An 18,582-nucleotide genomic window follows, 5' to 3' on the forward strand; every position below is an offset into this window, starting at 1 on the left:
AAAAAAAAATTGGGGAGGTCAAATTTGATATTTCTCTGATCTGCCAAGATTTACACAAATTGCATGACTGAGTGATAAAGAGGCTAGAATTAGTGGTATGGAAGACCAGTTGACTCCATTGCAGCATGTATCTGATTAACACGACCTCCAACTTCAATCTAAGCAGCAAAAGCAGGAAATCTTGGTGAATAGGTAGCACAGGTATAATCTCTAAATCACAGGCTTTCCAGAGAAAATGTAGAGTTGGACCTTTTTTTTAATCTCTTTTGATCAATGACTATGGTAGGGAGAAATGTATTCCCACCTTTGCAGTAGAGTATGCCCACTGGCTGACAGCTGGGCATTCTCCTTCAGGAGCACCATCCCAGACTTTTATTGGCAGATTTTTGAATTTTAAAGACTGCGTCTCACTAAAGCAGAGATGATCATATCAGTGTACAACATCTCATACTATCTGATTTGCACGCTGGAGATGCAGTTTTTTTTTTCTAAAAGGATAAAAGGGTTTTTGTTCTATTTTACATGTAAATGAATACCTCCCAATTCCTAGAATAATCCATATTAAAGTAAATGTAAACCCTAACTAGATAACGTTGAGTTTGCAATAACCTGCAAGTTTTAATTCAAGTAATGTATTTTGCATGCCTTTATTTCTAATCTCCTTTAGCCTCTTTATAGACATCGTTGCTCAGGGTGAGCTTCTTGATGGTAATATTGCCCTAAAAGGCCAATAAAGTATAACCTCCGTGACAACAGAACAAAACATGCATGGGAGTCTATGTCTTTCAGACAGGGTGCCATACCTGCATTAATCAAAACGCTTGCATGACAGGGTTTCCTAAGGCTTTCTCTGCTTAGCAAGGGAGTGGCATGGTCGCCTTACAGACAAATGGGCATGCACAAGCAATTGTCATCTCCATCAGTTGTACATACAGTATACGAATATCACAGTTTTTTTGTCACCCTTCTAATATTTTTCCATTCCTCATTAGTTCTATAGTTAAAAAGTTACGTGAACATAATCCACACTACAAATCACCATTTTCCTCCAGGTTTTTTTTTTATCACTTGGTCTCACTATTTGACTGGCACTTGAGAACTTCAGAAAGGAAGCGGGTACCATGGAGTTTCTATAAACAGAGGGGGGCTGTAAATGTTGATATCAAGGAATGTCTAGAGCTGGCCTGGCATTCTGCAAAACAGGATGCTGGGGTCCTGAGATTACAGCACATAAATATTGTGTTAACAAGGACATACAAGCATGGCATGACATAATGGAAGGGCAAGGAATGGGTGGTGGAATCTAAGCCTCAACAATGAGATTGGTATCTTTAAGTTACTCCAACAGCTGGCATGCCATTAGACAGAGCCACTACTTCAAGGGCTTGGAGATCTGGGTGTGAACATATGACTAACAAAAAGAGAGGCTCTGGGGCTAATTTAAAGCTGAACTTCAGGCAGATGCAAGAGACACACTGCTCTAATGCAGCTATTTATTAATTCATGCATTAAATGTGTTTTAAATGCAACCTGGAGGAGTACCTGAATTTGATCTGGTGTCAACCTTATGGAGTTCTTGTACAGCAAAGCTCAGGCTTTGGAAAACAAAGAAGCAAAGCATGAATCCAGTCAGCTGTGTTGCAATGCATATGTGCCAACAAGGGAACATGCTGATAGGAGGAGAGAACAGTGCGTCAGAGGGATGAGCTCCTCAGTCTGCTGTTCCTACTTTTACTCTCCAGCAGGCTGGGGAAGGAACACGACCTCTTAATGTTACTTAAAATACAACGAAAGGCTCCTGTATGACAGTATAAAAAAAATAAAAAAAAACAACTAAAAGTACCAAATCCAGATATTATGTGATGCAGAAACCTTGTTAAAAAAAACAAAAAACAAAAACACTTCCCTAACCTTTCGTGATTGTGCCAAATCCATCTCCATTTGAGTCTCACATCCTCCCAGACATGGCAGCTCAGATTGGGAGGGTTTTGGTAACACAGGCGGTGCTGTCAATCCAGATAGGAGTGGGCAGGGATAGGTGTGGCCATTTGCTGATGGACAAGCTATGGTACTGTAAATCAGCAGTAAAAATGCTAATAGACAACTCTCTGCAACCTTTTTTTCATCCTATTGTAGTGCAAGCGTGCACTGCTTACATAAGAGTGGCAACTCTGCTCTAAAATCAAGAGTAGTGCAGCACTGTTGCCATGCTAATACGGGATCCTGCATTAGGTTTACTTCACTGACAGGCTGGTATTTGTGGGAATTTCAGGGAAAATCAAAGAAAACTAAGTGCACATGCTATAGCACACATTTCTCTTTTAATTGGAGGCCAAATGTCTGCTTCTACTGCAGCAAAGGAAAATCAAGCTCCCATATAAAGATTTCAATTGGGTTTTTAGCAGTTTGCCTGGAGCTCAGCTATAAGTCAGAGTCAGAAATACACTGTGTTGTCATGTACTGGAGAATAGTAGGAGCATGCTATATTTATGGTTCAACAGTTATTTCCTGTACATGCAGTACCACTAGTTTGAAAAAAAAAAAAAAACCCCCAAAAAATACACTTGTGTCATGTGTGCCGCTGGTCTCTTCCAGGTATCTGGGAGCTAGCTGGACTGACAGTACATCAGATTTCTGCGCACGTGCACACATGCCACAAGCTTCTGATAGATTGGCACTATAATGCCCCACAGCACTGGTACGCATATGTGGAAATCCACTGTCTATGCAGAGATACACCGCAAAGTTGCAGCTTAGTACCATACTGCCTCCTGAGATAGCTGTGATGTAGCAATGCCAGAAGGCAGTGGGGCCCAGCCTACAAAAAGTAACTGGTGCATAGATTGCAGAGATGTATTAAATGTCTTTTTTTTTTTTTTGCCTTAACCACTTAAGCCCCGGAAGATTTTACCCCCTTCCTGACCAGGGCCTATTTTGCGATTCGGCACTGCGTGAATTTAACGGACAATTGCGTGGTCGTGCGACGCTGTACCCAAACAAAATTGACGTCCTTTTTTTCCCACAAACAGAGCTTTCTTTTGGTGGTATTCGATCACCTGTGCGATTTTTTGATCATGCGCTATAAACAAAAAAAGAGCAAATTTTTTTTACCAAACATATGTAGCTTAAAACAAATTTTTTTAACATTTTCGGCAAATTTGTTTTAAGCTACATATGTTTGGTAAAAAAAAAAAAAAAAAAAAAAAAAAATCGCAAAAAGCATATTTTGATTAGTTTGCGCAAAAGTTATCGCGTTTACTAACAAAAGGGAAAGATTGTCATTTTTGTTGTTTTTTTTTTTTTAACGCGTAATGGCGGCGATCTGCGATTTTTTTGCGGTACTGCGACATTGCGGCGGACAGATCGGACCCTTGACTGACATTTTTGGGGTTACCAGTGACATTTCTACAGTAATCAGTGCTATACATATGCACTGTTACTGTAAACTTACACTGGCAGTGAAGGGGTTAACTTTATTTGAGAGGGAGGGGTTATGTGTTTCCCTAGGGGCGTGATTCTAACTGTGATTGGCTGTGGCTTGAGGTGTAGGAACAGTGATCAACGGTCCTACATAGTAGAACCGTATGATCACTGTTTCTACACAGGGGAGAATGACAGGCGGCTTGTTTACATCAGCCGCCTGCCTTTCTCCCTCTGCACCGACGATCGCCGAGTGACCAGCGAACATCGGGTCTGCCAGTCACACGGGGGGGGGGGCTTTCCGTGTCCGCGCGGGGGCGCGCGCTCGCTCCCTAGACCCTCACAGGCAGAGCGACGCAGTACTACGTCGCTCTGCCTGTGAGGGGCTGACTGCAGACATAAATAGTCGTGTGGCAGTCGGCAAGTGGTTAATATGCACTTTAAATAAAATTTGCAGATAACATGACCTCATGCCATGGCATAATACATGTTCTTAATTATAGATGTATTTTTAATGAAATGTAATATATAATTGAGGGATGGTTCGTTGATAATAATTTTTTTCCAATTTCTGTCTATTGCTTTGAGATATGCCTGTCCTGCTACCCCTGGACTGCCCTGCGCAAATCCACTGCAACAGAAAAGGTAATTATAACACGTTTGTTATTAAAAAAAAAAAAAAGAGACTTTACAATCACTTTAAGTCCAGGTTCACACTTATGCAATGCGGGAACCCTGCGAATCTACTGCGGGTTCCCGCTTCGCATTCCCAGCACAGGCAGTTCACACTGCCATATGCGAATAGCTGGGGGTGTCAATTCAAAGTTAACGACACCCCCAGATTAGTTCACATATCGCAGTGCGATCTGACATTCGGACATGAATCAGATCGCAAAGGTGTGAACCACCATGCAATCCGATTCCGCTGCGAACCCAAAAAAGGGTCCTGTGTGTGTTTGTGCCGAGTCAGATGCAAATTCAGTCATACTATCTGTATGGCTGAATTCGCATCGCACAGACATTGCATGTGATTTTCAGAGCAGTGCGCTCCGAATCACATGCAATGTCTGCCATCGCAGATGTGTGAACCGAGCCTTACTCTAGTCCTAGCTCTTATTTAATCTTAAAAGGACAACTTCACTGCAAGTATTAAGGGGAGCTTGGCTGGAGCAATGAAGGAAGAAAGATCATTAGAATAAGGATGAAAGTATTGGACCAGGATGCCTGAAATCGGAGAAAGGATGTGGCATTTATGAAAGGACAACTCTATCAAAAAGGTGAGATTTTCCTTTAAAATGTTTGTAAATACTATTTTTGAACTTCTATTTGCTCCCTTTTGTTCTGTTAAAAAAAAATCATTGAAAAAATGTTGTCATATCTGTTCGATAAGTGTAAAAGATACCTTGTTAAACCTGCTAGAAATTTGAGCTTAAAGTGTATTTCCACTTTTGCAGTTACATTTGAGAAAACCTCACTGTTTTTAGGTGTTCTGATTCACAAAGCATACTATCTATACACTATATTGTCAAACGTATTGGGACGCCAGCCTTTACATGCACATGAACTTTAATGGCATCCCAGTCAGTCCATAGGGTTCAATATTGAATTGGCCCATCCTTTGCAGCTAGAATAGCTTTAACTCTTCTGTGAAAGTTGTCCACAAGGTTTAGGAGTGTTTCTATGGGAATGTTTGACCATTCTTCCAGGAGCGCATTTGTAAGGTCAGGCATTGATGTTGGATGAGAATTTCTGACTTGCAGTCTCCCCTCTACTTCATCCCAAACATTGAGGTCAGGTCTCTCTATGGCCCTTGCTTTGTGCACTGGTCCAAATCCTTTGATGGAGGGAGGATTATGGTGTGGGGTTGTTTTTCAGGTGTTGGGCTTGGCCCCTTAGTTCCAATCAAGGGAACTCTTAAGGCGTCAGCATACCAAGACAATTTTGACAATTTCATGCTCCCAACTTTGTGGGAACAGTTTGGGGATGGTCCCTTCCTATTCCAACATGACTGCGCACATCTAGTATTTTGTATAACGTCCATGATTTGTAAGGACTGCACCAAGTCTTCTAGGCATGGAATGAACAAGTTGGCAACATCTATCTTTTTCCATTCTTCAAGAACAACTTTTTTTTAGAGCCTGGATAGAGAGTGATGCTCAACTTGTCTCTTCAGAATTCCTCATAGGTGTTTGATTGGGTTTAGATCAGGAGACATACTTGGCCACTGAATCATTTTCACCCTGTTCTTCAGAAAAGCAAGTGGCCTTAGATGTGTGTTTTGAATCATTGTCATGTTGCAAAGGTGCGCGACGACCAAGGGCACAGAGTGATGATAGCATTTTCTCTTTCAATATAGAGCAGTATATCTGAATTCATGATACCATCAATGAAATGCAGCTCCCTGACACCAACAACACTCATAAAGCCCCACAGAAGGACATTGCCACCACCATGTTTCACTGTAGGCACCATGCATTTTTCTTTGTACTCCTCACCTTTGCAACGCCATACAGTTTTGAAGCCACCAGTTCCAAAAACATTTATCTCAAACTCGTTACTCCAGAGTGAAGAGTCCCAGTAGTCTTCTTTTTCAGCATGGGCCCTGGCAAAATCTAGGCTGTCTTTTTTGTGCATGGGATCATTTTGTGAGAGGCTTCCTTCCTTCCTTAGCCAACTGCAGCGACCTTGCATGGCGATTTTCTTGTTTTCTTTCTCCTGTTAACCTCCATGGACGACCTGGACGTCTCTGTGAGATAGTTGCAGTTCCATCTTTGTTAAATTTTTGTAACACTTTTGCTACAGTATTCGGACTGATAAGTAAAGCTTTGCTGATCTTCTTGTAGCCTTAAACTTTCTTGTGTGAAGAAATGATTTGATTTCTCAGGCCTTGTGACATTTCTTCTTGTCACATTGTGACAATATTCTCTTCCATGTAGTGAGATTGCTGACAGCATGAAACGGGAAGCGATTATATTTGTTAAGTAACACCCTTTTTTAAACAACTGTCTGCTGGACACCCGTTTAATGAATAATTAGACTCACGCGTATGTTAGATTCTTGTTAATTAGGATGTTATGGTCTAAAATTTAACTTTGCTCTGAAGACTTTCATTGGGGTGTATTTATTTTTGTAACATGGTCTTGAATAAGTTTGAGAGGAAAAATACTGTGTGTGTGCAAATTAACAAATCTTGGTTGCAAATCAATGCTCCGCATTTGTGGAAGTATTTTGTAGTATAGTGTCCCATAGAAAATGTTTATTCTGAAAGTAATGGCAAAGCCATTAATTCAAGGAGAGAAAGTTGCTTGATTCCCTGATGGTGTTGATGGGGAAATCTCTCCTGCAGAGCTATTGTGCTCTGCCAGCTATAGCCACTAGCAGTAATCGAGCGAAGAAGAAAAAAAAACATGCTGGTTGACTTCAGTCTGCTGAACTGGCCACATTTCGATCAATCAAGGCCGACAAAGTTTTAGTCGGACAGGATAGTGTTCAAATCTAGTTTATTGAAGAACTGCGAGAACAGTATAGATAGCAAGGTTAACAGCCATTTTACATTTTTTCTTTAGGTTATGCTGTGTTAACAGGAACATGAAACAAATATGAAGTAGGTGTTATCCCAATTTGGCTGTAAAAATGGAAATAAGCATTAAAATTTAGTGTACACTCTAACTGTTGCTGCACTTTCTTCCAGCTCTCTTTGAAGAATACAGAACAACTCTACTTATTTCTTGGTGAAGAGAGATAGTAATGTTTTGTAGTCTTGTCCTAGGTTGAAAATGCTGCTCCTTGATAGCTACAGTACAGTGAGTAAGCACAGTAATCATGGGACAGGAGTGTAATACTGACAGGATTGGTTTAGCGGAGACTACAAACCATTATTTTTTTTCTCTTTTGCATGCTAAAAAGAATAAACTGCCAGAACAAAATGTTATTTAAAATTAATTAAAATAAATGTTGTATAATTACTGGTATGCCTAATGATTAGTGTTTTTTTTTTAAACTTTCAACTTCTGAACTGACCATTCTTACCACAAATATAAACTACACATGTACTAGTTCAGCATTAGGTCAGTGACCTGCATGCTACAAAAAAATATGTCAGCATAAGCATGAAAAGTTCATAATATGCATCGTAAACGGACACAAAATAAAGTTCAAACTGTCCTTTGAAGATTCATTTTTTACGTCAGATTATGTGCATGTGCAGGCAATGCACGATGTGTTCATGGTGAGCTGACTGTGCCTTCAACATGATCAAAAAAACATTTAATGATCAGTCATCAGAGACCACACAATGGGTAAATTCACTAAGAGTTTAATAACGGCTAATAAAATGCAGTAAAATACCGCATGCGGAAACAATTGTGCAAGTGTTCAATTCATTAAGAATTTTGCGTTAAATACAGAATGCAGTATTTGTTTCATTTAGCGGTAATTACCGCATTTAATATGGTAACTTTCTGCATTTAGCTGGTTTCTAAAGGAGCGGGCTCGGAAGCCTGCTGCCGAGCCCTTAATGGATGACAAAGGTTCTCTTCTGACAGCTGAATGTAAAAAAAAAAAAAAAAACATGCCTCTAATAAAAATGATAAAACACAAAAAATAATTTGGCATGCCCCCCCCCCCCCCCCAAAGTCCATACCAGATCCCTATCATAGCATGCAGCCTGGCAGGTCAGAAAAGGGGGGGGGGCTCGCCCCCCCCCCCTCCCAAACCATGCCAGGCCTCAATCCTTCAACCCTGGCTGGTGGTTGTGGGGGACTGTGACCCCTACCCATTCACCAAAAAAAAGTATCAAAAAGTTATAAAAACACAGGCAGTTTGACAATTCCTTCATTAAAAAAAAAAGTTAAAAAACAGTCTCCCCCGATGTTAATCTATCATCAGTCATGCCGACACGGTCAGTACCCGAAAAAGAAAAAAAAAAAAAATGCCAAATGCCTCCTCTGCCATTGCCATTTGACTTCTTTAGGAGGCGGAAATGTCAAACGGCGAAAACACAAAAACTTTGTGTTATTACTTTTTTGGTGAATGGGTACCACATACTCATTTACATGGGGGGGGGGGCAGATCCGATAGTGATAGGGACAGAAGGAAGAGACAGAAAGGAAGAAGAAAGAGGTAGATTTGTCCAAAGGCCGAATACGTCAGCTGCCACAAGCTGAAGGTATTGAATTTAGGGGTTCCAGACTCTTTCAAACCTCAAGGACATATCTTTCTAAATGCTAACCAGCTTCTCATTCAGCATGATCCACGTCAACTTATGTTTCACAACTGCCAGGTCCACTAATGAGCTTTTTTAGTCAGATGCTATGGAGAAACGAAACCACTTACAGCTTAGGCCCATTCTGGCACTCCTCCCCTACATGTAAAAAACATCCTTTTTTTGCTAGAAAATTACTCAGAACCCCTAAACATTATATACGTTTTTTTAGCAGAGACCCTAGGGCAGTGATGTCAAACCTTGGCACCCCAGATGTTTTGAAACTACATTTCTCATGATGCTCATACACTCTGCAGTATTATTGAGCATCATGGGAAACAGTTCCAAAACATCTGGGGTGCCAAGGTTCGCCATCACTGCCCTAGGGAATAAAATGGTGGTCGTTACAACTTTTTATGTCACGCGAAATTGGCGAAACAATTTACAAACAAGTTTTTTCATGAATAAAAAATAAAAAAAAGACACTAAAGTTAGCCCGATTTTTTTGTAGAATGTGAAAGATGATGTTACGCCAAGTAGATACCCAACATGTCTTGCTTTAAAATTGGGCACACTTGTGCAATGGCGCTAAACTTTTACAGGTTACCTGTTTAAAGTTACAGAGGAGGTCTTGGGCTAGAATTATTGCTGTCGCTCTTAACGTTCACAGGGATACCTCACGTGTGGTTTGAACGCCTTTAACATATGCAGGAGTGACGTACGACATACATATGCATTCGCTTCTGCGTGCGAGCACGTGGGGGGGGGGGCTATACATTTCGTTTTTTTATTATTTTAACTTTTATTTTTACACTTTCCCCTTTTATTCCTATTACAAGGAATGTAAACATCCCTTGGAATAGGGCATGACAGGTCCTCTTTACGGAAAGATCTCTCCTCTAGGCTGAAAATCCTGAGATAGAGAAACAATAAAAAGCGATCTCAGGCTCTTCAGGGGAAAAAAAAAAAAAAACGGCAGTGTTTACATCTGCTGAGGTCAGACGTCATAACGTCACGCCCGGCCTCCGAAGGTCAGAGAGATGAAGGAGACCATCATTCAGATATCCCCACTCAAAGTCCAGGACGTCTTATGACGTTCTTGGGCGGAAAGTGGTTAAAAAAATATATCAAGGTCTGAGAGTGTTTGGGAATCCCATCCACTGGTTTGTTAAGAAGGGCAACTTTAGGGTTCTTGATAGTATTCACGATTGTCCCCAAAATAAATCAAAGAATGTACTCTTCTGACCTTGGTACACATCCACAAAGTATGGTGCCTTGTACCCACCTTTCCACAGCCCCGGAAGCAAAGAAGGGAGGACCCAAGGAATATCTTGGAGAGACAGTCAGGGACAAGATACCATCTAGAGAGCACCCTAAAACCCACCTCTACAATAGAAATATTCATAATACCCTTGTATGTCCTTAGGGACCAATATGTCCATTGCACCTCATCTATTTCCTATCCTAAGTCTCGCTTTCAGGCAAGAAAGTGAGGTAATTTCATAGGTGTGCATACAAATTATTTGTACAGTGCCGAGATGTCACATCTCTTAGCCTCCCCCCGGAAATATATAGATTCAAAAGCTATGCGCGTGGTCATATCAGTAGAGGTTCGCTGTAACATGTGCAAAAAAAAAATTTAAATTTGCCAAAGCTCAGCCCCAACTGCTGAGCAAAAATTGGTAGGGGGACGCATTGCATTTATGTCAAGAAAATGGCCTACAAAGCAAGAGCCTTATTTTTCAGAGTCTGAACCACAGCTGTATGGGAACCACAGTGTTCGGGCTTGAAGAATAGCAAGAGCTGTATTATCCAACATGAAAGTGTAGATTTTGAGGGACAGAAAAACTATTCTGACAAATGCCATACACTTCATTGGAATTAACGTTTGTTAACACACAGGAAATTATATTAATCCTTCTGCCTGGAGTTCCACTTTAACATCTAAACTCTCCTCCGTGACCCCTAAAAGCTTCCCCCTCCAGTGTAATCGTCTGGTGTAGCAGGGGTTAACAGAACTAAGGGACTGTCAGACTTTCATGAAGAGAGCCTGACTATGCCCACACTTTCTGCCCAGCTCCTCCATTTATTGAAGCTTTACTACAGTTTTTATGAAATGCGATCCATGAACAGAGGGCGCAAATCTTTTATTCATTCACCCTTCCTCCATTTATAGATTCCGTTTCATTCACAGAAGCTGTAGGAAGGATTCCATGAAAAGGGCAGCTGGGCAGAAAGGGTGGGCATAGTTGGAGGGGACATGGATGGAGGAGAATTTAAACTAACAGAAGAGGCATCAACACAAGGGACACATCGTACTGACTTGTAAGTTATGTCAACATGCTTTTACTGCTTTCGGATTTTGTTTTACAAAGATTTTAATAAATTTTCAAATTGTGTAACAGAAATGTACAGATTGTCATAAACATGAAAGCACAACATGGTCAAAAGGGGGGAAAAAAATGTTGGAGGTGAATATATGGCATCATTCCCATCGGGTGAAAAAAATGGTACATACAAAAGTCTTGTCAACTGAGCAAAATCACACACAAACCCTACAGCATGGGTCTCCAAGCTATGCCTTCCAGTTGCTCAGGAACTACAATTCCCATTATGCCTAGTCATGTCTGTGAATGTAAGATTTTTACAATGCCTCATGGGACATGTAGTTCCGCAACAGCTGGAGGGCCATAGTTTGGAGATTCCTGCCCTAGAGTCAGCATTTTAAATGGCTGACAAGTAAACATGGGAAGAGGATGGAAATTAATAGCCTCAGTGAAGTAAAAAGAAAGTGGATGAAACCTGAGAGAACGTAGAGTGAGAAAAGAGAACCGAAAAAATAGGAAGCCTCCACCTGAAGGCCTCAGAGAGCAGTAAAGGTAAAAAATAAAGAAAGACAAAAAAAAAAAGGGGGGGGGGGTTTATGGGAACATGGTTCCTGCACAGTTCAGACAATAGCTCTGTTTTTTAATTTTGGCTACACTTAGGCTTTAAAGTGTGGGTGGCACTTTCTCACTGGGGGGACTCATCCTTTATTTGTTAATTAGCATGACCTACCACTGAGATCCCACCTCCAGCACATTTATTGGTCTTTCTCCTGTATATTTTCCCCAGCACTAACCACTCAATATTTCCCAAGTAAAGAGAAGTCTTTACTTGGCGTAGACTTTGAGAACGTCACCGGATGTGACGAAACACGTCAGGACGTGGACCGCACAACATAAGTCACGTGACTATTGGAACGCAAGCCGGATTCACCTCCACTCGCCACTCTGCATACTTTGCATTTGAATGTCACGGACACCAGCACTTTAGCTCCTTGCCGGAGCCTGCTATAAGATGTTGTAAAACCGTTTGATTTCTTTGGATTAAACCTGAATCTTAAAAACAATATTACACCATCTGGAGTTTTTCTTCTTCCTAATTTTCACCGGAGCTGCCTCATAAAAATGCTGAGGAGAGAGACCACGGCACAGGAGGAGCCTAAAGGGGACTTACCACTAAGCGTGTTTGGTCTCAATATTATAAGATATGTGAGACCCACTCCATCTGGTAAGTTACGCATCGTATAAATTACTGCATGGGAAGAAGGCTTTGAAGCACCTGCACTTTATCAGTCACCATATTATAAGCATAATTAAGAGCACGCTGCACATTAATTCAAGGAAACGTTATTTGCACAAAAGTTTTTCCTTATGAAATATATATTTTTACCAAGCGCTCTAGATAGCCCTAACATTAGGACTATTTGTCTTAAAGAGAAGTCACAAGAAAATAGAGAAGGGTGCATCTTGCATAAACTATTTTTTTTTAAATATCTTTATTTATGATCATAAAGAAGACACATGGATACATATTATAAAAAAAAAACAAAAACAATAAAAAAAACACAAACACAACAGGCTCCAATACAATTCAAATGACCAAAGTGAGAAGCTAATCCCAATGAGGTGACACCTAGGCAAGAGGGTATACATATTACATGGTACGTAGTACAACATTTATAACCCTGTATCGCAGAGGGCTTATCCAAAAAGAAAAAAAAAGACCCAAATAAAGGTCTAATGCCTGAACTTCCCGAGCCCATAACAGACTGAGAAGTATGGAGCCCGAGCAGGAAGAAAAACAAGAGAGGAGAAAAGGGAGAGAAAAAAAAAAAAAAGTGGAACGAACGTAAAACATAGCAAATCCTTCACCACCTAGGGTGGAAGGGATCAACTATTCTAAGCAACAAGTGATCATTTGTTGGAATAAACTATGGCCTCCCTGAAAAACAATCCATTATAAGTGCATGTTCACTTACAGTTTTCTCTAAAACCCCCTGCAATCGCCAAAAATACCCATTGAACCTGCCAAACTCTACCCAACGTAGCTTCCTGTGATTTGGTGGCAATTTGAATACAGAGCAGAGTTGCCACCCATGTAGACTCTGCCTGCTTGAACTACAGTGTGATGAAAAAATGTTGAATGGAGTGTGGCTATCAGCATTATCACTGCTGATTCACAGGCCTATAGCTTGTCCATCAGTACCTGGTCACATCTAATCCTGCCCACTACTTTCTGGACTGACAACGCTGCCTGCTACTGAAAACTCTCCTACTGTGAGCTGCAGTATCTGGGAGGGGGAGTGTGTGAGACACACAGAGGATAACGCAAGGTCAGGGAAGGCAAATAACGTGTTTTTTTTTTTTTTTAGGCTTGTGGATCACATAGTAGGTGGACTGAGTACTTGTGTCCAGTGTCATACAGAAGCCTTTCGATGTACTTTAGTTAATCTTAATAATGCCTATGGGCATAGGTGGATCACATAGAACGTGGACTGAGTACTTGTTTTGAGTGTCATACAGAAGCCTTTAGATGCATTTTAGTTAATCTTAATACCTATGGGCATAGGTGGATCACATAGTATGTGGACTGAGTACTTGTTTCGAGTGTCATACAGGAGCCTTTAGATGTATTGTAGTTCATCCTAATACCTATGGGCATAGGTGGATTACATAGTATGTGAACTGAGTAATTGTTTTCAGTGTCATACAGGAGCCTTTAGTTGAACTTTAGTTAATGTTAATACCTATGGGTATAGAGAAATAAAAGATCTACAATAACCAACATTGACTACTTTTCACTAAGGAATAGCAAAAGATTACATCGTTCTGTCTGCTGCAAGGTATTGTACAGCAACGTTTGCTGCAAAAGTGCATTAATTGAACGACCCTGCCATATTAAGAATACATTGACCAATTAGTCTTTGATTAGCTAGATTACAGTTTAAGGACAGGATTACTATGTTTAATTATTAGCTATATAGAAGATAAAATCAAATTCCAATCTGGAAATAAAATGAATCCAACAAAGCCTACTCAGCTGATATTTATGCAGCTCTGCTGTCATCCTATAATTGTAAAAGGCATGATACTACTACTCTGATAAGGTTTTAGATGTCAATACTGATAACAAGGTATTGTGTAACAGTAAGATCAGGTCAATAGGAAATTTACTGGGTCAGTTATCTAAATAACTGTTTATATATTGGATATTTGCTTGTAGAACAAGACAGAGTACTGCACAAAATGTTATAATCCCATAGAAATGAACCAATCATTCTGGCTGCTCTTCAATATTGAGGGGTGTAATCTGATAGACACATTTAATAAATAAGCTAATGTGTATCAAATGTGGGTCTATCCATGTAAAACTCATACCTATTGGTGGACAATGATCGATGAACCAGTAGATTCTTGGGATCTCAAATTTGTTAGCTATGTGCCCCACCCCTCCTTGGAAGTCACACACTACTCCTGTTGAACTTTTAGTGTAAAATAAACTAACAAAATGCCATACAGAGATGGGCATGCATTATCCAGAGACATACACTACAGTAGGTAATTCCACTTACTTGCCTTTACACAAAACTGACCACTTACAAGTATATCTAAAAAGCAGCAGTAAGTCCATACCACGGCTTGAAAGAAAAAAAAAAACAGGCATAGTTATAATTGCGTGTTGCACTCCCCTTTGCTTTAGGAATCTGAAGCCAGTGGAACGCAACAGAAATTAACTGGATTGTAAAGGAGGGAAAAGAATCTGAAAGCAACCCAGAAGCATCTGTGGGCATGCTTCATGTTACCGGATTATGAGCTTCTGCAAGTGTATAGAAGCTCTTTGGGAGAGAACTCGCTGGCTGCTAGAGTGGGACATATAGATGAATTCCATTTTAATATGTTCCTTTCAAATACAAAGCCCTGATATACATCAAAAATAGGCAGAACATGACATTTTGATAACTATACAAAGAGAAAAAGATCACTACTTCTTTGCACAGTATCCCAATACCAAGATATTTTCTGAAGACAAGTTTTTAGCCATACAAGTATGACCTTAAGGGCTGGGACAAGGGTGGGCAGGAGGGACGGGTGCCCTGGGCACTGTGGTATCATATGTGAGGTGGAGGGGAGGGGGGGATGGAATTTGTGTTTGGAGGGGGAATTTGGGGAGCAGTAGGGTGTAAGATTTGTGCACAATGTTTAAGAGAATACACAACTGCATTACCTGGAGATTTTTATAACTGTCTGGAAGTCAGATTTAATCTGAAATAAGGTTTACATAAAAAAAAGACCTTCAAAAAAAAAAAAAAAAAAAAAAAAAAAGGTCTCCTTTTTATTTTATGAAATCTAAATTATTATGTATGTTCTCTTATATGTACCTCAGCAGCCATCCAGCTGTTTTCAGCAATGACAATTATTTAAATGCTTAGTTGAATTTTTCCTCTCCTACACTGCCATCTAGTGGCTAAGACATTTCTGCATAAATGTATTTACCTTTTTTTTTTATTATTATTGTTTTAATGAACTATACTGTGAGAAACAGGAAGGCTACTTTTGCTAACCTCTCCTTCTTAATACTTCAAATCAATGACCTAGAAGATTGGAAAAATGTTGCCTGGTCTGAGGAGTCTCCATTTCAGCTGTGACATTCAGATGGTAGGGTCAGAATTTGCCGTAAACAACATGAAAGCATGGATCCATCCTGCCTTGTACCAACAGTTCAGGCTGCTGGTGGTGTAATGGTGTGAGGGATATTTTCTTGGCACACTGGGACTCTTCGTACCAATTGAACATAGTATAAATGCCACGACTCACCTGAGTATTGTTGCTGACCATGTCGATTCATTTATGACTACAGTGTACCCATCTACTGATGGCTCCTTCCAGCAGGATAATGCACCATGTCACAAAGCTCAAATCATCTCACCACTGGTTTCTTGAACATGACAAGAAGTTCACTGTACTCCAATGGCCTCCACAGTCACCATATCTCAATCCAAAGCACCTTTGGGATGTGGTGGAAATGGAGATTCACATCATGGATGTGCAGCCGACAAATCTGCAGCAACTGCGTGATGCTATCATGTCAGTATGGACCAAAATCTCTGCTCAAAAATATTAAAGAAACACTTTTTAATCAGAGTATAACATCAAGTCAATTGAACTCCTGGGATATTGATCTGGTCAGTTAAGTGGCAGAGGGGGTTGTTAATCAGTCTCAGCTGCTTCGGTGTTATCGAAATTAACAGGTGCACTAGATGGACAACAACGAGACAACCTCCAAAACAGGAATGGTTTTACAGGTTGAGGCCACTGACATTTTTTTTCCTACTCATCTTTTCTGACTGTTTTTCACTAGTTTTGCATTGGGATAGGGTCAGTATCATTACTGGTAGCATGAGGTGATACCTGGACCCTATAGAGGTTGCACAGGCAGTCCAACTCCTCCAGGATGGCACATCAATATGTGCCATTGCCAGAAGGTTTGCTGTGTCTTCCAGCGCAGTCTCAAGAGCATGGAGGAGATTCCAGGAGAAAAGCAGTTACTCTAGAAGACCTGGACAGGGCCGTAGAAGGTCCTTAACCCATCAGCAGGACTGGTATCTGCTCCTTTGTGCAAGGAGGAACAGGATGAGCACTATTAGAGCCCTACAAAATGACCTCCAGCAGGCCACTGGTGTTAATGTCTCTGCCCAAACAATCAGAAAAAAACTTTATAAGGGTGGCCTGAGAGACGGACATCCTCTAGTGGGCCTGTGCTCATTGCCTGGTACCGTGGAGCTCGACTGGCATTTGCCATTGAACACCAGAATTGGCAGGTTCACCTTGAGCACATGCAACAGATGTGAAAGGGTCTGGAGAACTTGTGGAGAATGTTATGCTGCCTGTAACATTGTTCAGCATGACCGGTTTGGTGGGGGGTCAGTGAGTCTGGGGAGGCATATCCATGGAGGGACACAGAGACCTCCACAAGCTAGACAATGGCACCCTGACTGCCAGTAGATTTCGGAATGACATCTTTGGACCCATTGTCAGACCCTACGCTGGTGCAGTGGGTCCTGGGTTCCTCCTGGTGCATGACAATGCCCAGCCTCATGTGGTGAGAGTATGCAGCCAGTTCCTGAAGGATGAAACAATTGATACCCCTGACCTAAGTCCAATAGAACACCTCTGGGACATTAGGTTTCGGTCCATCCGATGCTGCTAGGTTGCACCTCAGTCTGTTAAGGAGCTCATTGATGCCCTAGTCCAGATAAGTGTGAAAATACCCCAGGACACCATCTTTCGTCTCATTAGGAGCATGCCCAGACTTTGTCAGGCATGCATAGAAGCACACGGGGGTTATTCAAACTACTAAGTAGCATTTTGAGTTGCTGCAATTAAGTTTTAGCAAAATGGACTAGCCTGCTGCATCATTTTTTCACTCTGATTTTCAGGGCGTCTTTGAGTTCAGCCCTCTGTAGTTTGATCATTTTAATTTTCATCAAACGATGTGACATTCCTTTGCTCCTAATACATTACCCACTCCATATCAGTATAAATATCCAGCATGATATTTTTCTCCATTGAGATCTGATGTGTTTTCAAAGTGTTCCTTTAATTTTTTTGAGCAGTGTATATACAGTATCTCACAAAACTGAGTACACCCCTCACATTTTTGTAAATATTTTATTATATCTTTTCATGTGACAACACTGAAGAAATGACACTTTGCTACAATGTAAAGTAGTGAGTGTACAGCTTCTATGACAGTGTAAATTTGCTGTCCCCTTAAAATAACTCACCACACAGCCAATAATGTCTAAACTGCTGGCAACAAGAGTGAGTACACCCCTAAGTGAAAATGTCCAAATTGGGCCCAAGTAGCCATTTTCCCTCCCCGGTGTCATGTGACTCGTTAGTGTTACAAGGTCTCGGGTGTGAATAGGGAGCAGGTGTGCTAAATTTGGTTTTATCGCTCTCACTGACATAATGGTCACTGGAAGTTGAACATGACACCTCATGGCAAAGAACTCTCCGAGGATCTGAAAAAAATAATTTTTGCTCTACATAAAGATGGCCTAGGCTATAAGAAGATTGCCAAGACCCTGAAACTGAGCTGCAGCACGGTGGCCAAGACCATACAGCGGTTAAACAGGACAGGTTCCACTCAGAACAGGCCTCGCCATGGTCGACCAAAAAAGTTGAGTGCACGTGCTCAGCGTCATAACCAGAGGTTGTCCTTGGGAAATAGGCGTATGAGTGCTGCCACCATTTCTGCAGAGGTTGAAGGGAAGGGGCGGGGGGGGGGGGTGTCAGCCTGTCAGTGCTCAGACCGCACACTGCATCAAATTGGTCTGCATGGCTGTCATCCCAGAAGGAAGCCTCTTCTAAAGATGATGCACAAGAAAGCCCGAAAACAGTTTACTGAAGACAAGCAGATTAAGGACATGGATTACTGGAACATGTCCTGTGGTCTGATGAGACCAAGATAAACGTATTTGGTTCAGATGGTGTTAAGCATGTGTGGCAGCAACCATGAGTACAAAGACAAGTGTTTCTTGCCTACAGTCAAGCATGGTGGTGGGAGTGTCATGGTTTGGGGCTGCATGAGTGCTGCCGGCACAGGAGAGCCACAGTTTATTGAGGGAATCA

At 41.1% G+C, this 18,582-nt stretch overlaps 1 protein-coding gene across 1 annotated transcript in view; it reads right to left on the bottom strand.

The window, feature by feature from the left end:
- BLMH (bleomycin hydrolase) overlaps positions 1 to 18,582 on the bottom strand; it is a 95,841-nt gene that overhangs the window by 44,270 nt on the left and 32,989 nt on the right. The gene's annotated exons all lie outside the window — the stretch shown is intronic.

This window comes from Pelophylax lessonae, assembly GCF_965119305.1.
Source record: "Pelophylax lessonae genome assembly, chromosome: 2".
Lineage (NCBI taxonomy): Eukaryota > Metazoa > Chordata > Amphibia > Anura > Ranidae > Pelophylax > Pelophylax lessonae.